Source organism: Phyllobates terribilis, unplaced genomic scaffold (assembly GCF_046119375.1).
Source record: "Phyllobates terribilis strain yellow unplaced genomic scaffold, ASM4611937v1 Scaffold_328__1_contigs__length_2118332, whole genome shotgun sequence".
Taxonomy (NCBI): domain Eukaryota; kingdom Metazoa; phylum Chordata; class Amphibia; order Anura; family Dendrobatidae; genus Phyllobates; species Phyllobates terribilis.
Window position 1 is genome coordinate 999,628 of NW_027363088.1, and position 12,919 is coordinate 1,012,546.

The window sequence follows — 12,919 nt, forward strand, 5'->3', positions numbered from 1 at the left end:
CAAAGCCTGTCTGGTCATGCCACAAGCTTTCTAACTGCGCAGAAGGGATCCTGCACACCTCCTTACTATGCTGGCAGTAGGTCTCAACGTCATCAGGTGGTTTTTACATTGAAATGTCTGGGAAATGTGAGTCACACAGCTGAGGAGTTGTGGTCAGCTCTGGAGAACCAATTTCATGAATGGTTGTCTCCACTGGACCTGAAACCAGGGAAGGCCGTGTGCGACAATGCTGCAAACCTGGGTGCGGCCCTTCGCCGGGGCAATGTCACACACGTGCCTTGTATGGCTCACGTGTTGAACCTGGTTGTCCAGCAATTTTTAGCCCACTATCCCAGACTAGATGGCCTTCTGCAGAGGGCACGGTCGCTGTGTGCTCACTTCCGCCGTTCGCATCCCGCAGCTCAGCGACTTACATCTCTTACATCTCTACAGAAGTCGTTGGGCCTGCCACTTCACCGGCTAAAATGCGATGTGCCTACCCGGTGGAATTCAACTCTGCACATGTTGCAGCGACTGTGGCAGCACCGACAAGCCCTGGTGCAATACGTTCTGACGTATAGCCTGGGCCAACGAGATTCAGAGGTGGGGCAAATCACACTGGAGGAGTGGTCTCAGATCAGGGACCTATGCACCCTTCTGCACAGTTTTGAAATGGCGACGAAGATGTTTAGTGCTGACGATGCCATTATCAGCATGACTATTCCGGTGATTTACATGCTGGAGCACATGTTAAACAGAATTCGGAGTCAGGTGGTGGCACAAGAGGAGGTGGAGGAAGTAGAGGAGGAGGAGTTTTATGCGGAAGGGCTAACATCTGCAAGGTCCAGAAGGTCGGCAGCACCAAGGCGGCAGGCATGTGAGGGTGGGGGAGATGGTTTTACCAGGGCGCATGGTAGCAGCCAAACTAGTGAGGAAGGTGCAGGAGCCCAGGAAGAAGTGGAGGACGAACTGATGGAAGACTCATCAGATGAGGGAGACCTTGATCACATTTCTGTTGTGCGAGGTTGGGGGGAGAGGACAGAGGAAGGAAGCATGATTGTTACCTAGCCACCAACACAACAGGGACTTGGTGCTCCTGGATGCGCAACACACATGAGTGCCTTCTTGCTGCACTACCTGCAACATGACCCTCGAATTGTGAGAATTAGAAATAATCCTGACTACTGGGTTGCCACACTGTTAGATCCCCAGTACAAAAGTAAATTTTCAGAAATTATTCCTGCCATAGAAAGGGATGCACGCATGCAGGAGTATCAGCAGAGACTGTTGCAGAATCTTACATGTGCTTTTCCACAAAACACCAGTGGTGCACGTAGTGAATCTCACAGTTCCAACTTGCCAACCGTGGGACCGTCAAGTGTTCAGCACTCAAACCGTAACAGAACCACAGTATCTGGTGGTAACATCAATTTTGCGGAATCATTTCACCACTTTTTTAGTCCATCCTTTGCAAGGCCACAGGAGACAAGAAGTCTGACACATAGTCAACGCCTAGAGACGATGGTACAGGAGTATCTCCAAGTAAACATTGAAGCCACGACTGTGTCACTGGACCCTTGCTCTTTTTGGGCTTCCAATCTGGATAAATGGCCGGAGCTAGCCACTTACGCCTTGGAGATCTTGTCATGCCCCGCAGCCAGCGTTCTGTCTGAACGTGTGTTCAGCGCTGCTGGTGGTGTGCTGACAGATAAGCGCACGCGGCTCTCCACTGATAATGTAGACAGACTCACGTTCATAAAGATGAACAAATCATGGATCCGAAACGACTTTTCTACCCCTGTGTCATCCTGGGGAGAGTAAAAGCTTGATGATTGGTTAAAATCACCCTAACAAACGTTTTAAGCTTTCAAATTACTAATCATGTTTATCTGTATCTTGATTGGAAAATAATTTGGGCTTTGTAGCAGTGTGCAGCACTGATCCTATTAGGCCATCTATAATAAGCTCCACCAGATTTAAAATTAAAAATAATTTTTAGCTGCATCTAGCCCGGAAAATAATTTTGGGGCTCCGAGATGCGCAAGACACATAAGTGCCTTCTTGCTGCACTACCTGAAGCATGACCCTCATATTGTCAGAATTCGAAGTAATCATGACTACTGGGTTGCCACACTCTTAGATCCCCCAAACTTTTCGATCAGCCTTTTCATTTTAATAAAGACCAAAAAAATGGTCATTTTTGAAATTATAAGCATTAGCAGGTTGTTAGAAACTGAAATCAAACAGTTTTCAACTCAAAACTTTATTCTAGGTGATGTTACATTTTCACATAGGACCCCTTGTTCGAAAGGAGCTTCTGAACTCTCTCGTCCATTGAATTTGTCAGGTTTTGGATGGTTTCTGCTTCACTTGTTTTGCATAAGGACAGAATACCCTCCCAGAGCTGTTGCTTAGATGTGAACTGCCTCCCGCCATCATAGACACTCCTTTTAATGATGCTCCAAAGGTTCTGAATGGGGTAGAGGTCAGGGGAGCATGGGGGTCACACCATAAGTTTGTCCCCTTTTATGCCCATATCAGCCAGAGATGCAGATGTTTTATGTGCAGCATGAGATGGTGCATTATCATGCAGAAAAATGATCTTGCTGTGAAATACACAGTTCTTCTTCTTGAACCATGGCAGGAAGTGCTGTTTGAGAAAATCCACATACATTATGGAGTTCATCTTTAGCGCCTTCAGGGAACCTAAAGGGGCCGACAATCTCTCTCCTCATGATTCCAGCCCAAAACATTACTCCACCTCCTCCTTGTTGGCGCTGTAGCCGTGTTTGCGTGGGGTGTCCATCAACCAGCCATCCTCCACTCCATCCATCTGGACCATCGAGCATTGCACGGCACTCATCCGTGAACAAAACAGTTTTGAAATCAGTCTTCATGTAATGTTTGGCCCACTGGAGCCGTTTCTGCTTGTGTGAAGTGGATAGAGGAGGTCGACAGGATGGCGTATGCACAGCTGCAAACCTCTGAAGGACCCTGCATCTTGTTGTTCGGGGGACGTTGGAGGCACAAGCAGCTTCAAAAACTTGTCTGCTGCTATGACAAGGCTTTTTTGCCGCTGCTCTTTCAACCTGACGTAATTGCCTGTAGGAAAGAGTCCTCAATTTGCCCTTATCAGCACGCACACGTGTGTACTGTGAATCAGCTACATACTTCTTGATTGCCAAGACACTTCATCCTGATCATCGCACAATGTTGATTGTAGTCATGCCTTGACCTAAACACTCCACAATTTGTTGCTTCTCAGCAGCCGACCCATCCTTTTTCTTTCCCATTTTGGCAGAAAATGTAGGCTGCTTAATAATGTGAGAGAGCCTTCTTAAGTAGTCTTGCCTTTCATTGGACACACCTGCCAAACTAATTAGCACAGGTGTCTGCAATTGCTTACAGTGATATAAAGAGCCCTGACACACATCACCATCAATGAGTTTAACTGACAAACAAACAAATTCTTCCCTTATCACTCCTAAACACTTTTTGCATAATAATTTGGAACGCGGTGTACATGTGCTTTTCCACAAAACACCAGCGGTTCACGTAGTGAATCTTACAGTTCTGACTTGCCAACCGTGGTCTGTATGGAATTGTTCAATAAAGGGCCCAAAATTAAGATAACATAGATGGGAGAGGTCTCTATGAATAGGAATTCCTAAGTATTTGATACCCTGTGAGGGCCAGGCAAAGGGAAAGTTGGACTGGATGGAATCCTATATGGATTTGGGGAGGGAGACATCGAGGGCCTCAGACTTCGCTGCATTGATTTTAAAATTTTACCATGTAACAAAGTGATCTATTTCAGCCATAACAGCAGGGATGGATATATGTGATTGAGTGATATATACTAGGACATCATCAGCAAATAGAGAGCACTTGTACTCGGTGCCTCCCACCTCAATCCACCTAATATTGGGGTTATGGCGAATTGATGAGAGCAGGTGCTCCGTCACTAGGATGTATAAGAGAGGGGACAGAGGACATCCCTGCCTTGTCCCATTGGTGATTGTGAAAGGTGATGAAAATGTTCTGACGCACCCCCTGGGCCTTGGGACTCCTGGAGCCGGACCCTTTTTGGTGGATGCTGGTGGTTGTAGTCTTCGTGGCGGCGACCCGGTTCCGTGGCTCAGGGCGGTCAAACCAGTGGCGGAACTATTTATGTGGTTTTGATGTTTAAATGTCCGACTACGCCACCCGTGGATTGCGGTCAGAGTGAACCGCCGCTACAGGGCAGACCGCTGAGGCTGGTGTTGTGGGTGCAGCAGAGCGTAGCATAACTCCCCACGGGAGGAGTATAGCCTCAGGGCAGTGTATGCGGAGGATGGGGGTGATGGTGCAGGGCAGCAGCAGTAACGACACGGAGTCAGTGATGCAGTCCAGGGCCTTTACTCACAGTTCTTATTATCCAGACCACGTCTGCAGGTAACGGCTGCCCACGTCGTACTGTGCTCACCAGGTGAGGGGCTCAGACAACTCCCAGATAACTTTGGAGCACTTCACAGGACCCCCTTTGTGTGTCCTTTGTCTGGCCTTTCTTACCAACACTTCTGTCCGGCTGCCTCGGGCCTCCTCTTGGTAAACTTGGCGCCAGTTTCCCTGACCCTATGTGGTGCCTTCATAGCGGGTGTAGCGAGGGGCTGCGCCACATAAAATGTCAGAGCCTCCGGTTTCTAGCTGAGGGTCGTTTCCTGCCTCCACTAGTTCGGGGACCGGTCTCCCCCTTTGGCCTGACCCCTCCACGCAGGTGGATTCGGGCGTGCGGTGGCGACTCGCCCGTCCGCACCCCTGGGATCCCTTCATTCCTCGTTCCTGGAGCCTTCTCTGCTCCTCTTCCTTCCTTCTCCCTCTTCCAGGCCTGGGCCTCTGTTACTAGGCCCGCCTCCGGAGCAGAGCTCATGCAGAGCCCCTGCTCCCTGCCACTTCTGCTCAGACTTCTCTGCACTGAACTAAGATGGTGCCCACCTTTTATACTCCCTTCTCAATGCACCCAGGAACTGCTTCCTCCCTGCTCCTGCACTACAGGGTTCCCCTTCCTCAGTGTTCCCTCCCCCCACTCCAGCCAGGGACAGGGACTGTCGTGCCCATCTCAGGGGCATATTGGTCGCCCTGCCTCACGGCAATGTGGTGTAATGCATGCAGGTGTCGGGTCCTGATCCACACTCCATCCTTACCTGAGAGTGAGATATCACACCTCTGGGTGAGGTGCAATACGTCTGTTGCAACCGAGCCCTCAGGGTGCTACAGTTCCATTTATCTTCAGCCTAGGTGACGCATTGCGATACAGGGCCGTGATTTGGGCTATAAAAGGGTCCCCTAGACCCCTACCCCAAGCTTTTTAAGAGAATCATATATGGCGTGCCAGGAGACTCTATGGAATGCTTTCTCAGCATCCAACGAGAGTATCTAATTACAAATTTTTAACTGCATCTAGCCCAGGAAATACTTTGTGCCTAGTAGCAGTGTCTGCTAGTCAGTGGATTATCCCGGCTGTTAAGCAAGCTACACCACCTGTAGTTTAGACACTTAATTTTGTCAAAGGAAATGCTTCGGGACCATGGGATACTCAGTGAAGAGCATCAGGAGGCACCCCAAGGCATAGGGGCTGGGACTGGCAGTAGGATGCCTTGCGGTGGACAGCCGAGCTCGATCCTTATAAAAGCTTTTTAACTGCAGCAGCTTTAGTGGACGCTACTGGAGCTGGAATTACGCGGCTGCTGGCATGAGACTTGCCCTCCAATAGATCCTTGTAAATGGATTTAAAGTGTATTCATTCAAATTAGAGAGACAATTTAAATTAAAAAGCTTAGAGCTGCCTCCACCACAGGGGGGCTCGCTCGACCCACCAGCGGACAGGCACCAGTATTGGGAGAGGGGGGCTGGCCATCAGGGTTCACCGCGGCTCTGGCACAAACCCGGCGACACGGAGGTGGCACGGGCAGGAGCGGACTGGCCGTGTCGGCTTCTCACTTTTTGGATTTTAGAAGGGCATGACATGCCTATATCTGTGTCTCCCCCTCCTTTTACTCCTCCACCTCTTTTATTTTCGCATGACTATATGTACTTGTCACTTTTCCATGTGTTAGTTGTGTCTTCTGAGCAGTTTGTCAGCTTTTGGACACCTTTGAAGGTGTTTTCTATGTGTTTCTATGTGTTTTTGTTTGCCTGCCATTGGTTTTAACGGTGTTCGAAGGTGTTCGACGAACAGTTCGACGAACAGTTCGGCGAACACACGGGTGTTCGACGAACTGAACCGAACTCGAACACTACGGGGGTGGCTCAACACTAGTTAGGACGAATAGGGTTAGCGCTATGACGACTAGGGTTAGCGGTAGGACGACTAGGGTCAGCCTTAGGATGACTAGGGTTAGCGCTAGGACGACTGGGGTTAGCGCTAGGATGACTGGGGTTAGACCTAGGACGACTAGGGTTAGCGTTAGGACGACTAGGGTTAGCGTTTGGACGACTAGGGTTAGCGCTAGGAAGACTAGGATTAGCGTTAGGACGACTAGTGTTACCATTAGGATGACTAGGTTTAGATTTAGGACGACTAGTGTTAGCGCTAGGACGACTAGGGTTAGCGCTAGGACGACTAGGGTTAGCATTATGACGACTAGGGTTAGCGCTAGGATGACTAGTGTAAGCGCTAGGATGATTAGGGTTAGCGCTAGGACGACTAAGGTTTGGGTTAGGACGACTAGCGTTAGCCTTAGTACGACTATGGTTAGCGTTAGGATGACTAGGGTTAGCCTTAGGACGACTAGGGTTAGCGTTAGGACGACTACGGTTAGCACTATGATGACTAGGGTTAGCGGTAGGATGACTAGGGTTAGCTTTAGAATGAATAGGGTAAGCGCTAGGAAGACTATTGTTAACGCAAGGTAGACTAGGGTTAGCGCTAGGACCACTAGGGTTAGCGTTAGGACGACTAGGGTTAGCGTTAGGACGACTAACGTTAGCGCTAGGAAGACTAGGGATATCGCTAGGACGTATAGGGATAGCCTCAGGACGACTAGGGTTAGTGTTGGGACGACTAGGTTTAGCATTAGGACGACTAGGGTTAGCATTAGGATGACTAGGGTTAGCGTTAGAACGACTAGGGCTAGCACTAGGACCACTAGGGTTAGCGCTAGAACAACTAGGGTTAGCACTAGAACGACTAGGGTTAGCGTTAGGACGACTAGGGTTAGCGTTAGGACGACTAGGGTTAGCGCTAGGACCTCTAGGGTTAGCGTTAGGATGACTAGAGTTATTGCTTGGACGACAAGGCTTTGCCTTAGGACGACTAGGGTTAGTGCCAGGATGACTAGGATTAGCGCTATGACGACTAGGGTTAGCATTAGGACTACTAGGATTAGCGGTAGGATGACTTGGGTTAGCGATAGGACGACTAGGGTTAGCGCTGGGACGACTAGGGTTATAGGTAGGAAGACATGGTTTAGCATTAGGACGACTAGGGTTAGGGTTAGGACGACTAGGCTTAGCGCTAGGACAACTAGGGTTAGCGCTAGGACGAGGGTTAGCGCTAGGACGACTAGGGTTAGCATTAGGACGACTAGCGTTAGCGTTATGACGACTAGTGTTAGCGCTAGGATGACTAGGTTTAGCGCTAAGATGACTAAAATAAGTGCTAGGATGACTAGGGTTAGTGCTTGGACAACTAGTGTTAGCATTAGAACGACTAGGGTTAGCGTTTGGACGACTAGGGTTAGAGTTAGGATGACTAGGGTTAGCGCTAGGACGACTAGGGTTAGCGCTAGGATGACTAGGATTAGTGCTAGGATGACTAGGGTTTGCAGTAGGAAGACTAGGGTAAACGTTAGAATGACTAGGGTTAGCATTAGGACGACAAGGGTTAGCGTTAGGCCGACTAGTGTTAGCCATAGGACGACTAGGGTTAGCATTAGGACGACATGGGTTAGCGTAAGGACGACTAGGGTTAGCGCTAGGACAACTAGGGTTAGAGCTAGGACCACTAGTTAAAGCGCTAGGATGACTATGGTTTGCTCTAGGACGACTAGGGTTAGCGCTAAGACGACTTTGATTAGCGCTAGGACGACTAGGGTTAGCGCTAGGATGATTAGGTTTAGCGCTAGGATGACTAGGGTTAGGGTTTGGACGACTAGGGTTAGGGTTTGGACGACTATGGTTAGCGTTAGGACGACTATGGTTAGCGTTAGGACGACTATGGTTAGCGTTAGGATGACTAGGGTTAGCCTTAGGACGACTCGGGTTAGCGTTAGGGCGAATAGGGTTAGCGCTATGACGACTAGGGTTAGCAGTAGGATGACTAGGGTTAGCCTTAGGATCACTAGGGTTAACACTAGGACGACTAGGGTTAGCACCAGGATGACTAGGGTTAGGGCTAGGACGACTAGGGTTAGCGCTAGGACGACTAGGGTTAGCGCTAGGAAGACTAGGGTTAGCGTAAGGACGACAAGGGTTAGAGATAGGACAACTAGGGTTAGCGTTAGGACGACTAATGTTAGCCTTAGGAAGACTAGGGATATAGTTAGTTTGACTAGGTTTAGCGCTAGGACTACTAGAGTTAGTGCTAGGATGACTAGGGTTTGCACTATGACGACTAGGGTTAGCGCTGGGATGACTAGGATTAGCGTTGGGACGACTAAGGTTAGCGCTAGGATGACTGGGGTTAGCTCTAGGATGACTGGGACTAGTGTAAGGTCGACTACGGTTATCATTAGGATGACCAGGGTTTGCACTAGGACGACTAGGATTAGCGTTTGGACGACTAGGGTTAGCATTAGGATGACTAGGTTTAGAGTTAGGATGACTAGGGATAGCACTAGGACGACTAGGAAAAGCGCAAAGACGACTATGGTTTGCACTAGGATGACTAGGGTTAGCGCTAGGATGACTAGGGTTAGCGCTATGATGATTAGGGTTAGCGCTAGCACGACTAGGGTTAGCGCTAGCACGACTAGGGTTAGGGTTAGGACGACTAGGGTTAGCCTTAGGACCACTATGGTTGGCGTTAGGACGACTAGGGTTAGCCTTAGGACGACTAGGATTAGCGTTAGGACGAATAGGGTTAGCGCTATGACGACTAGGGTTAGCGGTAGGACGACTTGGGTCAGCCTTAGGATGACTAGGGTTAGCGCTAGGACAACTAGGGTTAGCGCTAGGACGACTGGGGTTAGCGCTAGGATGACTGGGGTTAGCCCTAGGACGACTAGGGTTAGCGATAGGACTACTAAGGTTAGCGTTAGGACGACAAGGTTTAGTGATAGGACGACAAGGTTTAGCGATAGGACGACTAGGGTTAACGTTAGGACGACTAGGGTTAGCGTTTGGACGACTAGGGTTAGCGCTAGGAAGACTAGGATTAGCGTTAGGACGACTAGCGTTAGCGTTAGGACGATTAGCCTTAGCGTTAGGACTAGTGTTAGCGCTAGGACGACTAGGGTTAGCGCTAGGACGACTAGGGGTAGCATTATGACGACTAGGGTTAGCGCTAGGATGACTAGGGTATACGCAAGGATGATTAGGGTAAGCGCTAGGACGACTAAGGTTTGGGTTAGGACGACTAGCGTTAGCCTTAGGACGACTATGGTTAGTGTTAAGATGACTAGGGTTAGCCTTAGGACGACTAGGGTTAGCCTTAGGACGACTACGGTTAGCACTATGACGACTAGGGTTAGCGGTAGGATGACTAGGGTTAGCTTTAGAATGAATAGGGTAAGCGCTAGGAAGACTATTGTTAACGCAAGGTAGACTAGGGTTATCGCTAGGACGACTAACGTTAGCGCTAGGAAGACTAGGGATATCGCTAGGACGTATAGGGATAGCCTCAGGACGACTAGGGTTAGTGTTGGGACGACTAGGGTTAGCATTAGGACGACTAGGGTTAGCGTTAGGATGACTAGGGTTAGCGTTAGAACGACTAGGGCTAGCACTAGGACGACTAGGGTTAGCGTTAGGACGATTAGTGATAGCGCTTTGACAACTAGGGTTACCGTTAGGACGACTAGAGTTATTGCTTGGACGACTAGGGTTAGCCTTAGGACGACTAGGGTTAGCGCTAGGATGACTAATATTAGCGCTAGGACCACTAGGGTTAGCGCTAGAACAACTAGGGTTAGCAATAGGACGACTAGGGTTAGCGTTAGGACGACTAGGGTTAGCGTTAGGACAACTAGGTGTAACGGGTCTGGGAGGCGGAACCTCTAAGCTACTAGGGGGCGGTCCTTGTAAGGGAGCGGGTGGCGACCAGGCAGGCAGTCACAGCAGGTGACCGGGACAGTCTCTGGAAGAAGGGGCAGGAGGTCACGGCAAGTGACCGGGGCAGTCTCTGGATGAACGGGCAGATGGTCACGGCAAGTGACCGGGGCAGTCTCTGGATGAACGGGCAGATGGTCACGGCAAGTGACCGGGGCAGTCTCTGGATGAACGGGCAGATGGTCACGGCAAGTGACCGGGGCAGTCTCTGGATGAACGGGCAGATGGTCACGGCAAGTGACCGGGGCAGTCTCTGGATGAACGGGCAGATGGTCACGTCAAGTGACCGGGGCAGTCTCTGGGTAAAGGGTTGGTACGACCTGTGGCGGCTGATGGTAGACGTGAGCTCCCAGGTGAGCAGGCGAGAGTCTCTGGATAAACGGGTGGTCACAGCATGTGACGGCGGAGCCTCCAGGAAGACCAACAGACAGGCGGCAGATGAGCGCTCCCAGGTGAGCGGGCAGAAGTCTCTGGACAGGCGGGTGGTCACAGCACGTGACGGCAGAGCCTCCAGGTAGGCTAGCGGACAGGCAGCAGATGTGCGCTCCCAGGTGAGCGGGCAGGAGTCACTGGACAGGCAGGTGGTCACAGCACGTGACGGCGGAGCCTCCAGGTAGGCTAGCAGGCAGGTAGCAGATGTGCGCTCCCACGTGAGCGGGCAAGCTGGTCCATAGACAGACTGACAGGAGTTGTAAGGCAGACCGTCGGACCTCAGGCTAGCAGGCAGGTAGCAGAATATCAGGCAGGAATAAGACAGCGAGCTGGCAGGAATCTGGCAGGCATCTGGCAGGTAACTGGCAACGGGACCTGAGGGCTGAAGCAGAGTAGAGAACAGTGCAACAACATTGCTCGGGCACCTCCATTTTGGAGGAGGTGCCTTATATATGGTGAAGTCCTCCGGCCATTGGCCGGGGACTCCTTAGGACAGCGCGCGCGGCCCCTTTAAGAGGGAGGGAGAGCGCGCGCACGCGCCCTAAGCACAGTGGCCGGGAAGGAGCGCGCGCTGCCAGCAGAGCGGGAGGAGGACGCCGGGCACGGAGCAGAGAGGTGAGGGGAACAGCGTCCCTGCCTAGCAGAGGGCAGGGACGCCGGCGCTACACTAGGGTTAGCGCTAGGACGACAAGGGTTAGCGTTAGGATGATATCGCTAGGACGTATAGGGATAGCCTCAGGACGACTAGGGTTAGTGTTGGGACGACTAGGGTTAGCATTAGGACGACTAGGGTTAGCGTTAGGATGACTAGGGTTAGCGTTAGAACGACTAGGGCTAGCACTAGGACGACTAGGGTTAGCGTTAGGACGATTAGTGATAGCGCTTTGACAACTAGGGTTACCGTTAGGACGACTAGAGTTATTGCTTGGACGACTAGGGTTAGCCTTAGGACGACTAGGGTTAGCTCTAGGATGACTAATATTAGCGCTAGCACCACTAGGGTTAGCGCTAGAACAACTGGGGTTAGCAATAGGATGACTAGGGTTAGCGTTAGGACGACTAGGGTTAGCGTTAGGACAACTAGGTGTAACGGGTCTGGGAGGCGGAACCTCTAAGCTACTATACAAGAGGGCGGTCCTTGTAAGGGAGCGGGTGGCGACCAGGCAGGCAGTCACAGCAGGTGACCAGGATAGTCTCTGGAAGAAGGGGCAGGAGGTCACGGCAAGTGACCGGGGCAGTCTCTGGATGAACGGGCAGATGGTCACGGCAAGTGACCGGGGCAGTCTCTGGATGAACGGGCAGATGGTCACGGCAAGTGACCGGGGCAGTCTCTGGATGAACGGGCAGATGGTCACGGCAAGTGACCGGGGCAGTCTCTGAATGAACGGGCAGATGGTCACGGCAAGTGACCGGGGCAGTCTCTGGATGAACGGGCAGATGGTCACGGCAAGTGACCGGGGCAGTCTCTGGGTAAAGGGTTGGTACGACCTGTGGCGGCTGATGGTAGACGTGAGCTCCCAGGTGAGCAGGCGAGAGTCTCTGGATAAACGGGTGGTCACAGCATGTGACGGCGGAGCCTCCAGGAAGACCAACAGACAGGCGGCAGATGAGCGCTCCCAGGTGAGCGGGCAGAAGTCTCTGGACAGGCGGGTGGTCACAGCACGTGACGGCAGAGCCTCCAGGTAGGCTAGCGGACAGGCAGCAGATGTGCGCTCCCAGGTGAGCGGGCAGGAGTCACTGGACAGGCAGGTGGTCACAGCACGTGACGGCGGAGCCTCCAGGTAGGCTAGCAGGCAGGTAGCAGATGTGCGCTCCCAGGTGAGCGGGCAAGCTGGTCCATAGACAGACTGACAGGAGTTGGAAGGCAGACCGTCGGACCTCAGGCAAGCAGGCAGGTAGCTGATGTGCGCTCCCAGGTGAGCTGGCAAGCTGGTCCTTAGACAGACTGACAGGAGTTGTAAGGCAGACCGTCGGACCTCAGGCTAGCAGGCAGGTAGCAGAATATCAGGCAGGAATAAGACAGCGAGCTGGCAGGAATCTGGCAGGTATCTGGCAGGTAACTGGCAACGGGACCTGAGGGCTGAAGCAGAGTAGAGAACAGTGCAACAACATTGCTCGGGCACCTCCATTTTGGAGCAGGTGCCTTATTTATGGTGATGTCCTCCGGCCATTGGCCGGGGACTCCTTAGGACGGCGCGCGCGGCCCCTTTAAGAGGGAGGGAGAGCGCGCGCGCCCTAAGCACAGTGGCCGGGAAGGAGC